Source organism: Propithecus coquereli, unplaced genomic scaffold (assembly GCF_000956105.1).
Source record: "Propithecus coquereli isolate 6110/MARCELLA unplaced genomic scaffold, Pcoq_1.0 Scaffold159, whole genome shotgun sequence".
In the NCBI taxonomy this organism is placed as follows: domain Eukaryota; kingdom Metazoa; phylum Chordata; class Mammalia; order Primates; family Indriidae; genus Propithecus; species Propithecus coquereli.
In genome coordinates this window covers 2,336,839-2,352,143 of record NW_012140413.1, presented here as the reverse complement: position 1 = coordinate 2,352,143, position 15,305 = coordinate 2,336,839, and the positions used below count along the sequence as shown (strand labels likewise).

The window sequence follows — 15,305 nt, the reverse complement described above, 5'->3', positions numbered from 1 at the left end:
AGGAAGGAGGGCATAAGAGAATATTATCAGATGTGGCATCTTTCTGGATATACAAGAAAGGCTTGAAAAAGGCTCCTATTAATGTATGTGTCTAAGGGAAGAAAGAAAGAAGTTAAGGAAGTTTGCAATACCTAAGACAATTGTTTTAAATTGTTCCTGGCTATATTAAGGGTAAAATAAAAGTTACTAATACAGTGCCTTGTTTTATTTTCTGCAAGGGAGAAATGTTGTCTGAAAGGGTGACTAAATGGCACTGCTGAAAGTTGTGCCATACATTTGCATCCTTGTGACTCAATAAGGGAGGAGATTTGAATAATTGAAAACTGGAAGTGAGAACTGAGAAGTTTAAAGGTAAGTTAAGGGACATAGATTTTTAAAATCCAAGTTTCATCAAGAAGAGGAAAGACTATAAAGCTTTGCATGAAAGCTTGAGGAGGTTAGAAAGTTAGTTCAAGTCTGAGTATTGATAACCTAATAGTTCAAATTTTACCATTAAATTGTCAATCTAATGATAAAGCTGAAAACAGAATGCAAATTTGTATTGGAAGAGATATAATTGATATAATTATTTTTAATATCACATTTAACAATTTGACAATATTACTCACATACACACTGAGTAGAAGGCAGAGATGCAAACGTACAGGCTGGAAGTAAACAGTAAATTATTTGTTCCTCTCACTCACTAATTTGATTCCTTAAAATTAAAATATAATTTGAGCTTCTAATTTCTGCTCAAACCTATGTTCCCTGTTATGGGAACTACCACTATAAAAGAGAAGCATGTAATTCCTGGATAGTAGGCAAGATAATTCGGGAAATTGCTTTTAATTTCTGATGATGAAGCTAGCACTTGGCACACCGGAATAGCAATATGCTATTCTCATGACCATAAAAATTTAATCTCAGTTCTAAAACCTCTTCAATCCCTCACTGGGAGTGCTTATATTCTAGGAGAAGTGGTGAATCATGTTGGTGTCACTGTTCGTTAAGTGTTGATCATGTTAGATTTAACACTACAACAATTGTCTGCTGTTTATTCAAACAAGGAATGGAACACAAGAGATTAAAAATGCAGTCCTAGACTTATATGCTGAGTTGAGATCCCAGCCTGGCCATTTCATTCTGTGCATCCTGGGGCAAGTCCCTTAGCCTCCCTCTGCCCCAGTTTCCTCAACTCTCAAATGAATATTACACTGACTTATATAAAGGCAGTCTGGGAGTAGAAAAGTAGGATGTTAAAGTGCTCTTTTCATTTTAAACACTGAAAATACTCATTTTTAAAATTTATCTTCCACCTCTTAGCTAGTGAGGCCCTACTTAAGTGCTGTATAAGTATTTTTATAGGAATTAATTTTAAAAGACACGATTGGAATATAATTTTAAAAACAAAATTCTTGAAGTGTCCAAATTATATGCTATGAACTATATACACCAGAAAAGCATTTTGTTTTCTGCTCCAAGAAAATGAGTCTCTAAACAGCTACTAATGTTGAGAGAGATTGAAACAATACAGTAAAGTCTACTTACCATGGCAATTTAAACTTCTCCCTGTCTACGATACTTAATTCTCAAAGGCACATTTCAACATAACGATAGTCAAAATTTGCTATTTAAGAGAAATGGCCATTCGGAATGGATTTTTTTTCCTACTTGGTTTATGGAATATGCTGTAGTCAGGTTTTGCAGCATGGAAAAGAAGCATCCTAGCAACAGAATTTTAAGAATGATGAAAGATATCTGAGTCAAAATGGGCTGCCTCTTGAGATAGGAAGTAGAAGAGGATTCTAGCCAACCCTGACAGAAAAGAGAAACCTAAAAAGGCATTAAAAGGGAAACACATTCCCAGATGAATAAAAGTTTTATTAAAATGTGGACATTTAAAAAGAAATGTTTTCAGTCATTCTCAGTTCCTTTTACATACCCCGTGCACCCTAAAATTAGGCACTTTTATATAGGAAATGCTTATTCAGTATTTAATTGGATGAAAATTCAATCACAGTTCTTGACATTTCTTTAGGCATAAACTTAGATTTAGGCTTTTAACTTTGAAGTAACTCCATTCTCAGATCTTCTCATGTGATAGGAATAAAAAAATTTGCCATTAAAGCAATTTTGAAGGAGGCTAAGAAGGAGGCTAAGAAGTCTCTTGCCCACTCAGAGGTTATCAACACCAAGAGATAAAACAACAAAGACAGTCCGTGGGCACCACTTACACTAAGACTGCAAGCATGAGACACCAGTTGGCGAGCTCTGCTGCACATACATAGCAGGAGAAAAAGGAAAAATCTTTAAGGAAAAACAAATTTGCCTGAAACACAGCAGGAGAGCTTAACTGAGCAAGCAGAAAGCCCACGCTATTTTAAACAGTAAGGATCAACAGGAAAACATGTTTGGAAAAAGATAGTAAGAAAAAGTATCTGAGAAAGAGGAAGGGATGTTGACTTTTATTCTAACACCAAGCAGAAAAATCTAATGAGAACAAGGATGATAGATTCTGTAACCCTCATCCTAAACTGGAAAATAGCACTGGTTATGAAAACCCTTGCAAATAAATTTCAAAATAATTACTCTATTGAAAGGCATTGTTTTTTCCCCCTTTGACAACCTTCATTATATTTTACCAGATTCATTTAAATTACTTATAGTGTACTCATATTTGTTTTGATGTAAAATTTTCTAATGTATAATTAATTGTACTGAGCTCAATGAAATTTGTTCCATTTTGGGTTATCTCAATTGTGGAGATGAAGAAAGAAGAGAATCATAATAAATATGTTTTAATTTAAAATGTACAGCTTTAAATGAATTACACAGAAGTAACCTTGTGGAGATCAACAAAAACTAGCCCAAACAAGATTTTATTCCTAGCATTACTAAATATTGACTATCTAGATTAAAAAAAAAAAAAAGCAGTTGGCCCAATAACTAGACTTCAACTCTCTGGAATTGTTTCAATTTTAAAGAGGAAAAAAAATAAGGCTCACTAATAATATAGCAAGTTAGACGCAGAGAAGAAATAGGGAGCATCCCAGCTTCTGATGATACAAAGAAGGAAGTAAAAATAAGTCTCGGGGAGGGGGGAGCATGGAGGAGGGGACCGGCATACGCTCAAACAATGAGTGCCATTAGCACCTCCCGGGGGATGGACACGCTTGTAGCTCGGACTTGGGGGGGAGGGGGAGCAAGGGCAACATACATAACCTAAACATCTGTACCCCCATAATATGCTGAAATAAAAAGTCTGAATGGTCACCACGCAGTGGGGCCAGTGGGAGTAGATCTCTCCTTCAGTTCTGGGGGGTAGATGTCCTGCTCAGGCCGGACCCCGATCCTCTGACTCTCGGGCTGGTGGATCTTAGTAGAGACCATACAGGAGAACATGGCCCTGGAGAGAGGTGAGTGCTGACCCATCATACTTACAACCTTGGCCAGGCACACTTGTAGTGTGAGTATAATCTGCATTTCCATCAAAGGCAGAAAAGAAAACGAGTTTAAAAGGTCTGATGCCACTTTCTTCTTTTGTATTACATACCATGATCAGCCTCATTTCAGTGTTGATTTTAAGAAACTAAATAAGAGAACTGGTTGTTCTTGATAAAACTTTTGCAAGATATATATATGCTGTATTCTTTTCTGTTGCTCTATGATTGTTTCTTGTCTTAGCTCACAATAAGATTATAAACTCCTTTGCTTACAATTCTTTTATAGAAACCCTACCATGAAACACAGACTTAGGCACACCATAAAGAAAAAAATAGAGATTAAAACTCACTTTTATTGATTGCCTCCCTGCCAAGCATTTTCCTGGAGGATTTGTTTTTGAATTCAGTTGAAATTGAAATAATTTTCATTATAACTCAGAAAAGGAGGCTGTTTAATATATTGATGCATCCATGGGCTTCATTAGATAATTCAGTAAATATCTGTTGACTGTATGGATGGATGAATGCATGTAGAAAGAATGTAATTCAGGTAACTGGAAACATATTTAGGGGCATGGTAAGAGTGAGTATAATTATATCTGATTGAAAATATTATATGGTCATAGATTATTTTTTTTTTCATTTGGGAATTGGAAAAGCTATAGCTGTTTCATGTCATTTATTGAACAAGATGGCATCACAGGGCTGGTAGTGGAAGCATTTTGAGACAATGATCTTTCAAAACATATCTCTAATTCTAACTTCAAATGTAAGCCCCAGGTCTAAATTAGTAGTACTCTAAATTAGGAGCCTTCTCCTAATTAAATATAATATATGAAGTTGAACTATTTAATCATCATGGTGTCACCGATTCTATTGGTAGAGGCACAGCATTTTAAGTTGTTACAGCTTAAAATATAATAATTATATCGATGCTTAGATCCTATATCCCTTTTGAGCGGCAAACTGCTCCATCATTCTTTATTTCTCATACTTTGCACATGTATCTGTCTGTATTAGTCCTCCTTGTTAGCATTCCGTTTCAGGATTTATCATGTCATAGCAAAAATATTTTATAGGTTTCCAACTTTGGCCTTATTTCCTGCTTCTATTCCTGAGCTTCAAGAAACATCTTCCCAAAACATACTAGGTTATTAAGTATGAAATGTCCCATTAACTTAAATACTAAGTTTGACAGTTGATATCTCTGACATGTAATTTTAACACTTCTTGTTTTATTTTTATTGTGACGGTACATCCTCATTCTTTAAAATGCATGATTCAGCTTGTGATTATCTTTCAAACTTTTTTAGAGGAATTTTTGTGAAACCATGGTTAAGTCAACAATTCGCATTATTTTTTGAATATGATTTCCATCATAGAACCAATGCAGTGCAGACAGCTCAAAATATCAAGGAAGTGTCTGGGAAGGATGTGGCTAATGAACACACAGTATGTCAATGGTTTAAGAAGTTCTATTCTGGTGATTTTTTTTAATCTTGAAAATAAGCCACGTGGGCAACCTGAGACCAAGGTGGATAATGAGCTGAAAGCTATAGTGGAAGCGAATCTATCTTGACCTACATGTGAATTAGCAGCAAGGTGTGACATTCCTATGTCAACAATATTGGACCATTTGAAACAAATGGACAAGGTAAAGAAGCTGGATAGATGGCTATTACATGAATTAAATGAGCTTCAGAAGAGTAATTGTCTTGGAGCTTGCCTTTCTTTGATGCATGACATAAAGGTGAACCATTTCTACACCGTATTGTTACGTGTTCTGACAAATGGATTCTTTTTGACAATCACAAGTGTTTGGCACAATGGTTGGATAAAGATGAAGTGCCAAAACACAGTCCAAAACTGAATATTCATCCAAAAAACTAATGGTGTTTGTTTGGTGGTCCAGCACTGGTATTATCCCCTATAGCTTCATGAAACCTGGTAGATCGATTACAGCAGATGTCTACTGCAATCAACTGGATGAAATAATGAAGATGCTTACAATTAAGCAGCGGAGATTGGTCAACAGAAATAGGCCAATCCTCTTGCAAGACAATGCTAGACCACATGTCGCACAAACCACGTGCTGAAACTACAGAGGCTAGACTTGGAAACTCTCTGTCATCCACTGTATTCACCAGACCTTGCACCATCTAACTACCACTTCTTGCAGGCTTTGGACCACTTCCTGCAAAGAAAAACATTCAATTCTCAACAAGCTGTGGAAAATGCCTTCCGTAATTTCACTGCCATTTGCTCTCCAGGAATAAGCAAGCTACCATTAAGATGTCAAAACTGTGTTGATAGTTTAGGCGCATACTTTGTTTGAGATATAATAAACTTTTGATTCAAAATCAGACATTTCGTATTTAATGACCTAATACATATCATGTTTATTCATATATTAAACAAAAGTTGGATTAACACTTTGCCTCACAAGGCACTTCTAGAAGCTAGGAATAGAGCAGTGATGTCAGGAAATAAAAAAATCCATGTCAAGAAAAAATAAATGCAGCATATAGTAAGTGAGATAGTGATGAGGAGCTAAATAATGCCAAGGAAGGAGGATAATGAAAATTTGTATTGCAATTTAGATAGGGTAGCATTTTAAGGCCTCATTGAAAACCCAGGCTTTGAGTAAAGTCCAGGAGGAAATGAGTAAGGGAGCTACGTGGGCATCTATCAGGGACAAGAGCATTTTAAATAGAGGGAAAAGTACTTGTTCTGGATCAAGTGGAAAGGCAGGTGCAGCTGTAGCAGAGAAATCAAATGCATACATGCGGTCAGAGAAGTTAGGAGAGGCAGGGTCCCATGGGGCATTGGAAAGTTTGTGTTTTATTCAACATTTTTTTCTACCAGGCCTTCCCTAACTGCCTCATATAAAATAGCATAGCAACCCTTCCTCCATCAGTCATTATTTCCCTCTTTCCGATTCATTTTTTTCATATTATATATCTTCACCTAGCATTAAAGTAAATATCCATATGTTTATTTTCAGTCACTTTCATTAACATAGAAGCCAAGTGAGGGCAGGGACTTTGGGTGGCTTATTGCTATAACTCCCTCAAGTAGAACAAGTAGATGCCCAATAACATTTACTGAATAAACAAATTATTCTGTAGCATCTATTATATTTGTTTAATGAGGTTGTTGGGCATTAATCAAGTATTCAATAAGATCTGATTGAATTAATTTGTCATTTCTCCCTCATTTTTGAGGTGTGGCTTCTTCAACAAGAACATAAGGTGTTATGGTCAGAAGATGGGACTCATGAAGTCATAAATTTCAATATTCTTCATACCACATAATATTTATGTTCACCCTAAGCATTTATTTGTTCTGAGTTATTCCCTTATTCAAGGGTAAATTCATCTACTTAGAAACTTGTGCAAAGATTAAAGGAAATAATGTATAATAGCTTTTTCAAAATATAAATAAGTACTGGTACATAAATATTTTCCTTTTTCACTCCAACATATGTCATTAAATATATTTTCTATGAAACGTTTTATAATATTTAGAATTTCTAAAGAAAGTTTATAGTTTTGCTATTTCTGATTCTTAAAAATTTAAATCGGGGAATGAAGTGCTAAAAAATACATACATCAGAATTTGGGAATATATTATAACTATGTATTAAATTGTTTGTAGATAACAAATAAAAAATATACAATTTAAACAAAAATATGCAATTTTAATAACATAAGAGGATATCTCATAGAACCCACTTTTGATCCTTACTGGCCTCTCAACTATTTCCATGAGCTTTTAAAGAATTGTGTTTTATTTTGATTCAATAGTTTGCAATTGAAAATAAGTCTCAGTTGGTTAACATATTTGAAATGGACAGAAGTGATAAGTGATTAAAAATATTTCTCTATGTGCAAAACAAGATTTTACTGTAACTAAACCAAGAAATCACTGTTTTTAGGACACTGGTCCACCCAGGGCAGGAAATTAGCTGACTGCACAGATCTGGCTGTGGTATTCCCATCTGATCATCTCTGTTGCTATTCTGTGAGGTGACCAGAGCACTTTCTCCAAAGCTTTGCATAGGAGACTTGATTCCAAACTCTTCAATGTATAAGGGAGAGAATTTAGAATCAATTCTTTTGATTGCATTTTAAAAAATTACTTATTTGTAAAAGTGCATTTTCTCCAGTGACCTAGAGATTTATATTCCAGGTCACAATACTTAATTCTAGCTTCTACTTAGTGACCTGAAAAGGCCTTGACCATATTATAAATTGGTGACCTTTGTACTGGTTTAAAAGTACCAATCTTACAATCAAGAAACAGCACAAATATTGAGGGAGTTTGATTAGATGCATATAAAACAAAATTGTTTAGAAGTATGTCAGTTGCTGATTCTGAGAATAACTGAAAACATTAATAGCCAATGTGATCCTTGATATGTTTGTTATTCATTTATGTATTTTATTTATATTATTTACTTATTGTGCACATTACTTAAGAAAAGATAGCTTGGAATGAATAGGAGAGGAAATAATAATAAATATTATCTATTCATTTGAAACACTTAAAAAATCTAATTTGAAAGAGCAGAAATTCTCATATTAAAATTCATTTGAAACAGCATATGGATTTAAGGATGAATTAAAAAGTACTTATTCAATAGATTATTTCGATGATACATTATTAAGGTGAAATTACATTAATGTATATTCTGATGCTATCTACAGCATTTTGCATTTTAACAGTATTTTACTGTTCCCTACCAGATATGTTAATGCCAAGGTTACATTTTTTTATATTCCTGAACTAAAAGGCTAAGTGTTCCCATTTAATCTGAAAATGAAGTAAAAGGAAGTAATTTATTTTTACTCACATCCACCCAAATAGAGAATTAATAATAATAATAATATTAACAGCAAACAATCACATGAAATCACCATGTGCCAGATACTAATGCCACACAGGTGGTAACTCATTTAATCTTCACCCAACCCAGAGAGGGAAGCTATTATAATTATGATCATCATTATACTTTTTTATAAGGTAAGAAAAATGAGACCCTGAGAGGTTAAGAAATTTCTCCAAGAGCTAATAGAGGCAGAGCTGGTAGGGGCAGAAGAGATATGAGCCTTTTGATTCTGGAACTCACTTTCTCAGTCAGACCTTGCACAGCTTGTGGGCAAGGCAGTAAGCCAGCCCCTTGCATAGATTATCCCCTTCATTCGTCAATACCACTCAATAAAAATGGGTATCACAAATCCTCTTTTAGCAATTAACAATCTGAAGCCCCAAAACTTTAACATACTCAAAGTCCCACAAGTGAATTAAAAAACCTGACTTTTGGATTTTGACTGACTTTTGATTTGGGAGTTGTTGTTGATGTTTTTGATTCCTTAACTATACCACACTACTTCCCCAGCAAATAGTTACTAAATAATTACTACATACAAAACATTTTAAATACTACAATATATACTCTATTGTCTCTAATTTTCAGGACTTACAGATCTAGTATCCATAAATAAATATACAAATTATTATAATTTGTGTTTCCCCAAATGTGAGATTTGTACTGCTGGTAATAAGAAAATTATTTTAAGTGCTAAGTGTAATTGATCTAGATAGCAAATAGGCACAAAACGAAACAGTTTTGATTTACATAAAGTGATATCTATTCCCTTTTATTTTTGCTTCCAAGCTTTGTTAGCATTTCTTAGCAAGTCTTTTTTTGTGCTATTAAGTACATTACTAATTTCTCTTACCTTCCCCCCACAAAAAAAAAGAGTTATTAGAGAAATTTTCAGACAAACAGTATCTTTCTATTTGGAATATAATAATTTTTAAATTGTCGTTTTATTTATCTTTCCTGTTACCTTAAGGCAGGTGAAACTTATTTCCATTCTACTGCATTAGTGTAAAATTTTCTTTAAAATTACATTTACTTAAATATTAATAGAAGTAGTGAGTTAATATGAAGAAAAATATTCAACAGCTATTATAAGTGGTATATGCATATGGGGGAAATCATGAAGATCGTAGGAATTGATTGATGTTTGGCAAACACTATAAATAAGAAATGGAAGAATTTTCTAATTAGGCTGTCAGGAAATTAAGTGTTCTAACTCTAAGAAGGTGAGTTCTCTTAAACAGTCGAATGGAGTTAGGCACTGTATGCCCATAAGGAAATTTACACTGAGGATACATTCATACACTATAGGGAGGACTAGAAGGATGCTTAGTTTTTGAAACCCCAGGGAGCTGTGTGTTCCCTAGTAGCTTCCTGTCCAAGTGCTTTTTATAATCTCCACAAGAGTAATAGATGCTCTAGAAATTTGATGAAGGGAATGATCACTTTCTGGGTAGGTGATCAGGTGGCTTCACAGAAGCATTGATACAGAATTCATATAACCTTTAAGATTATAATAAATAAAGAATAAACCAAGATAGTGGTGTTGAGTCTCAGAAAACAATATCCCAAAATGAAGGCCTCAGAAGCAGCCTCTGAAGCAAAGTTTCACTCTGACCTTCCCCTGCCCTCCTGTCTCTTGTCCCTCCTTCTCCCCCAAGGCAAGCCACATGGATTCCTAGAATTCCTCTTCCCCAAGATGGGTCATAGAAACCAAACTCCTTTCCCCTAAAGCCATACAGCCTAAAACAATTACTCTAACTTTCTCCCACCTTTCTGAGTAACAGTTGGCCATAAAGGAATAAAGATCCTCATTCCAGAGGGGTTCTACCCCATACCAGGGAAGAAGAAACACTACAACAAAGAGGCCAAGAAGAATCTGAACAGTTGGCATTACTAGGTTTCCCCAATCAGTCTATTACCATCATCTCATACCCTTTTTATCCAATTGCATTTCTACATGGCTGTCCCTGCTTCATCAAACCTAAGCATAAAATCAGACAGCTTGCCCTATATCTTTGGGTCTGTAATATGAAGGCTCCCATGTCACATAAAACTATGATCAAAGGAATTTTTTATGCTTTTATTTTGTTAAACTATTTATTGTTATAGGGAATTTGGCTATGTCCCTTATGATGGGGAGAAAGGAATCACCCCCTTTCTCCCCCTACAGAGGCTTTTCAGGCAAAGAAAAAGCAAGAAAACAGGATTGCAAAATTCATAAAGTACATTTGGAGAAGTGAAGCAACACACACAAACATAATTAAATAACTTTTTGAGAATGAACATATAAAATACATGAGAAGAAATGAAAATAACAGAAATTATTTCATAATAAAAGTATGATTTTCAATAAAAGAGGATTGTTTGTGGCTATAGTCACAGAAAATAATTTTGTTTTCTCAGAATATGGTTGCACCCTTATCATCCCACTGAATTATTTTTCTAATTTTGAATTATAGTAAACTAATTTTCTGCTTCAAAATGTAAATAAATTTATATTCATTACTAAAGGGTGGAGAATAAACAATTTTAAAAGAGTAAGATCACTATTTATCTTACTGGATGTCAAGATTTGTAATAAATCTATGTTATACCAAATATTGATGATTCAGGGGTAGATAAAGAGAGCACTGAAATATAATAGAGATTCCAGAAATAGACCTAAATTTATGGTTAATTTGAATTGACTGAAAATACCTCGTGTTGGAAACAAATAAGGTGAAATCAGAATTCTCAAAAACTCCTTGTAACATAAGAATTGGTACCACCACTTTGGAGAGAAATAAGGAAAATATCTGTTAAGCTGAAAATATACATACCATATATCCCAAACTCTCTCTCTCTCTCTCTCTCTCTCTCTCTCTATATATATATATATATATATATATATATAATATAAAGTACAGAAACCCCAGCACTTATTAAGAAAACAACATGTTCAAGGATATTTCTGTAATAGTAAAATATTGTGGAAAACATAATAGAGAAAAATATAATTTTTGTATATTTAAAGAGTAGAATAGTACAGAGCAATTAAGTTGAATTATATTTATATGTATTGACACTCATAGATCACAGTATGGTAAATGACATAACAAACAATACCTACCAACATATACATATACATGTTGATCTATACACGTGTAGGTTATGCTCACATGTATAAGCAGTGTAAATATAAAAGCAATGCAAAAATAAATGTATTTCAGGACAGTAATTTCTCTCAGTGTGTTAACTTGGACATGAAATTTGTGCTCTAGGTACCTTTCCTGCAAAATGAGAGCAATGAAAATCTTCCGGGGTTTGTTGTGGGCTGTCTATGTCTGTATATTGAAGACATAGACAATGTAAAGTGAGAACTGTGTGAGAGAAAAAATGGTGAGAGGTCAACATTGTTTTGCTCCATGAAGAAAACCCATTCTAAACTGAGCCTTCTAAAAGGAAAAGAAAACCGAATTTTGGAATGAAGCTAAGAAGTGGGAGGACCCAGGTCTGAATAACAAGGAGAGTCATGTAGTGTAATGAAGTAGTATCCAGTAGGGGTAAGATTTAGAGAAAAGTTGGCTAAATTAATGTAGAATGAAACATTACTATTCAGCTACACACAAGAAAAATGTCAAAATTGAACTTGGATGAAATTCTTCTACGAATTGATTTTATATCTCTGATACAAGGATTGCAACAGGCAGTCTAGAACAGTGACCAGGAGACACTCACTTAAAGTCATAGGCATTCTTTCATGCACCCGCTCTTTATAATCTTTTTAATCTAACAGATAAGACAGCAATAAGACACAGATCATTGCAACTTCCTTGGATGGAACTCGACACCAGCGGAAGAAGCACTGCATTTTAAACAATAACAGATGCACACACACCAAGAGTGTGGTGGCTGTAGCTGTTCAACACGTTAGTCATCCTTCCCTACTTTTGAGTTTAGTGATACAAATGAGAGAGCACTGCAGTCCTTTCATTGTAAGAAGATGTGAAGGATGGAAAATGATGAATCATTCATGCTCATTTGATTTCCCATGAGGATGTTCGTTTAAAGTGTCTTCACCAAAAAAGCACTCCATGGAACTAAGTAATGAGGATTTTCATAATTTATATTTACTATATGAAAAATATCTAAAATGTACATTTCTTGACTAAGATTTTTCCATTCCCAAAAGAGACATTTAAATGAGGACTGTATTACTAAACTAATACTGATAACCTGTAAACCATGTTAAGTGCATTTGAGAAATAGCCATTAATTGAACAAATAAGCCTATCGTGCTACATGGATTTAGTACGTGCTCAGTAACAATAGGAAAATTTACTAAAAACAACTTATTACTATTTTTCTGCTCTAATACATATAAATCATACATATTTCAATTTTTACATGATCTCACTAATCTTCAACATTATCAAATTAACCCATAACTAATTATTTTATATACATTAAAATAAGAAATAGAAGAAACATACCATTTTCAATAATAAATTGGAAAGATAGTCAACATTCACCCTTCCAATCTACTCACAATAGAGTGATGTATACATGGTTTTATCTGAATTTCATGAATCCAGTGAAATTCTGTGCCCATTGCAATCAATCAGGGCATGTTTTGCTAATTAGTCATATTTTATTAACTTACTTATTTCCAGGGCCAAACAGAGCCTAGACCATGTAAATGCTAAATAAACACTTATTGAGTAAATGAGGAAATGGATGGAAGAGTATAATCATTCTTAATGTTCTGTTCCTAATTTCAGCAAAATGAACTTAGCATGTGCTGTAATATAGTGGACTCTACAGTAGATAGAGGGCCAGGAAATGATGGCAGACTTTCACAGTCCTTGCACACTTTTCCTTATTCCACCGTCAACATTGATATCTATTTTATCAAATTTTGGGGAGGGCCAATATATATTTTGTAAATACACACAGATTTTGGTAATAGAGAAATGGCAAGGGACTGATGAAAATAAAACTCATCTATAGCCATCACTTGACTGAACAAGGTGTCAAGTTGTGTCTAGACATTATCTTACATGTACTCTTTCCCCAAGCCACACCTAGGCCTCCTCAACCCTCCCCACCAGTTAGCAGCAGACCAACCAGCTCCAGAGCACAGCCTCTCCCCTGCTCCACTCCTCTAATTCTCCTAACTGCTCCCTGGGTTTGGGTGCTGGCTATAATTTGGCCTCACATTTTCTCTGACGACATGACTAAATAACATGTCAGAATTATTTTTCTATCAATAGAATTTCAAAAGAGATTATATATTATTGCTCCACTCAGAAGTAGTTTGGAACACTTCAAAAAAATGAATACAACTTAATTAGAGTTAAAATTAATATGTAGGAGTGTCAAAATGGTTGATGAATTCTAGGAGACACTCTGAGGTCAATTTTAGAAAATTCAATAATGAATAAGGAGGTAGATAAGTTGTAATTTTTGTGAATTGCTTGAAAATGATTCAGGAATAAAGGGGAATGAAATTTGGATTCATTAGTCCACAAAAGAAGAATCCTGGGTCTAGCATAGTCATTAAGAATTTGTCTCTCTATATACAAATGGGATATGTGAAACTTAATCTTTACTGAGTAATACCTGATTTGTGAATTTATCACTATTTAATTCATTGTAACTGTTGAAAATCTATGATGTTTTTTGCATGGATCACTTTTTTTTATTCTACTATTTACTTTGGGATCTACGAAGGATATATGTCTACATTTTGAAAAAGTTATTAGATTTAATATCCACAATTAAACAGTCTTTGCCTCTATCCTTACCTCTAGCAATATCATTATTTACACATAGCAAGCTCGCAGTGAATGTTTAAATAATTAATTTTTGTTTACTTCCCAGCAAGAGAAAGAGCAAAGAAAGCGTTTAGATTTTAGGCCAACTTCTCATTTTTTATTTATACTCTATTAGCTAAAATAATAACAACTAGTATTACCAAAATGATCTCAAGTGTGGAATACTTTACTAAATTAGTCAATCCATGAAGATACAAAGGAACAAGTGTGTTTAAATATGTTTAAATATTTATGAAATACAAACTGAAATGGCACATGCAGGTAAATCAACAAAACAGAGACCCTAACCACATGTTCTCATCTTCCTTTCTAATTCAATCCTGAACCAATGACCCACATTCAATACACTTAACTCTCCTTCTATCAAGCCTTGTAATTTGCACAGCTTTTTCTGCATCAAGTGAAGTAGTATCAGTTCCTTAAATTGGGTTGAGACAGAAATACTTCACTGATTCTTTACATTATTAAAGTTAGTGAAACTTTTGGGAAATTATATCAAGTATGGCAGCATGAGAATATGCAGATTTTGGGAACAATACATTTCTAGCAATTACTTATTTATTACCTTCACATCCTATGTCTTCGGTTTTGTTAAATTACCCCACTGTTCTCTCCTTTGAGGCATTCTGATTAACGAGGATTTGGGGCAAAGAAAATTAGTTGAGGCTTAGGGAGTGGCTATACAATGGCATATGATACTGCAATAAATGCATGGATTTTATGTCCATAGGAATCTTAATATTTTTCTCTTCGTTTCTTTTTGTATATCTAGATTAAGCATGGTTCTGCATTTAGATAAACAGACCGAAAAGTCATTTTAAGCTCCCCTGAGTTTAAGCAGATGTGATATGTACCAGAGAGTGCTATGGTCTGTGATTAGTATTTTTGTTCTAGGAAGTACTGTGGTTGTCTGCTGAAATGATTTAAGCAGCAGTTAACCATGAGTGGTTTTGAAGTACTGCAGGTCCGTTGGGCTGAAGGTTTTATTCATGCATAGCCCATTTTACTGCTTCCAAACATAAAGACAGTATGAAGATGAGGTCCTAGAGAAAGACAGACTTAATAAAAAATCACAAATGCAGGATGCTCAGTTAAGCTGTGGAAGGAAAAGTCAAGAGTAGTCAAATATTGAGAAGGGTAAACATTAAAACAAGAATATACACAGCAATTATT

The 15,305-nt window shown here is 34.1% G+C and overlaps 1 protein-coding gene across 1 annotated transcript in view; it reads right to left on the bottom strand.

The window, feature by feature from the left end:
• The window catches only part of SGCZ (sarcoglycan, zeta), a 1,069,593-nt gene that overhangs the window by 316,426 nt on the left and 737,862 nt on the right, over positions 1 to 15,305 (bottom strand). The window lies entirely within an intron of this gene.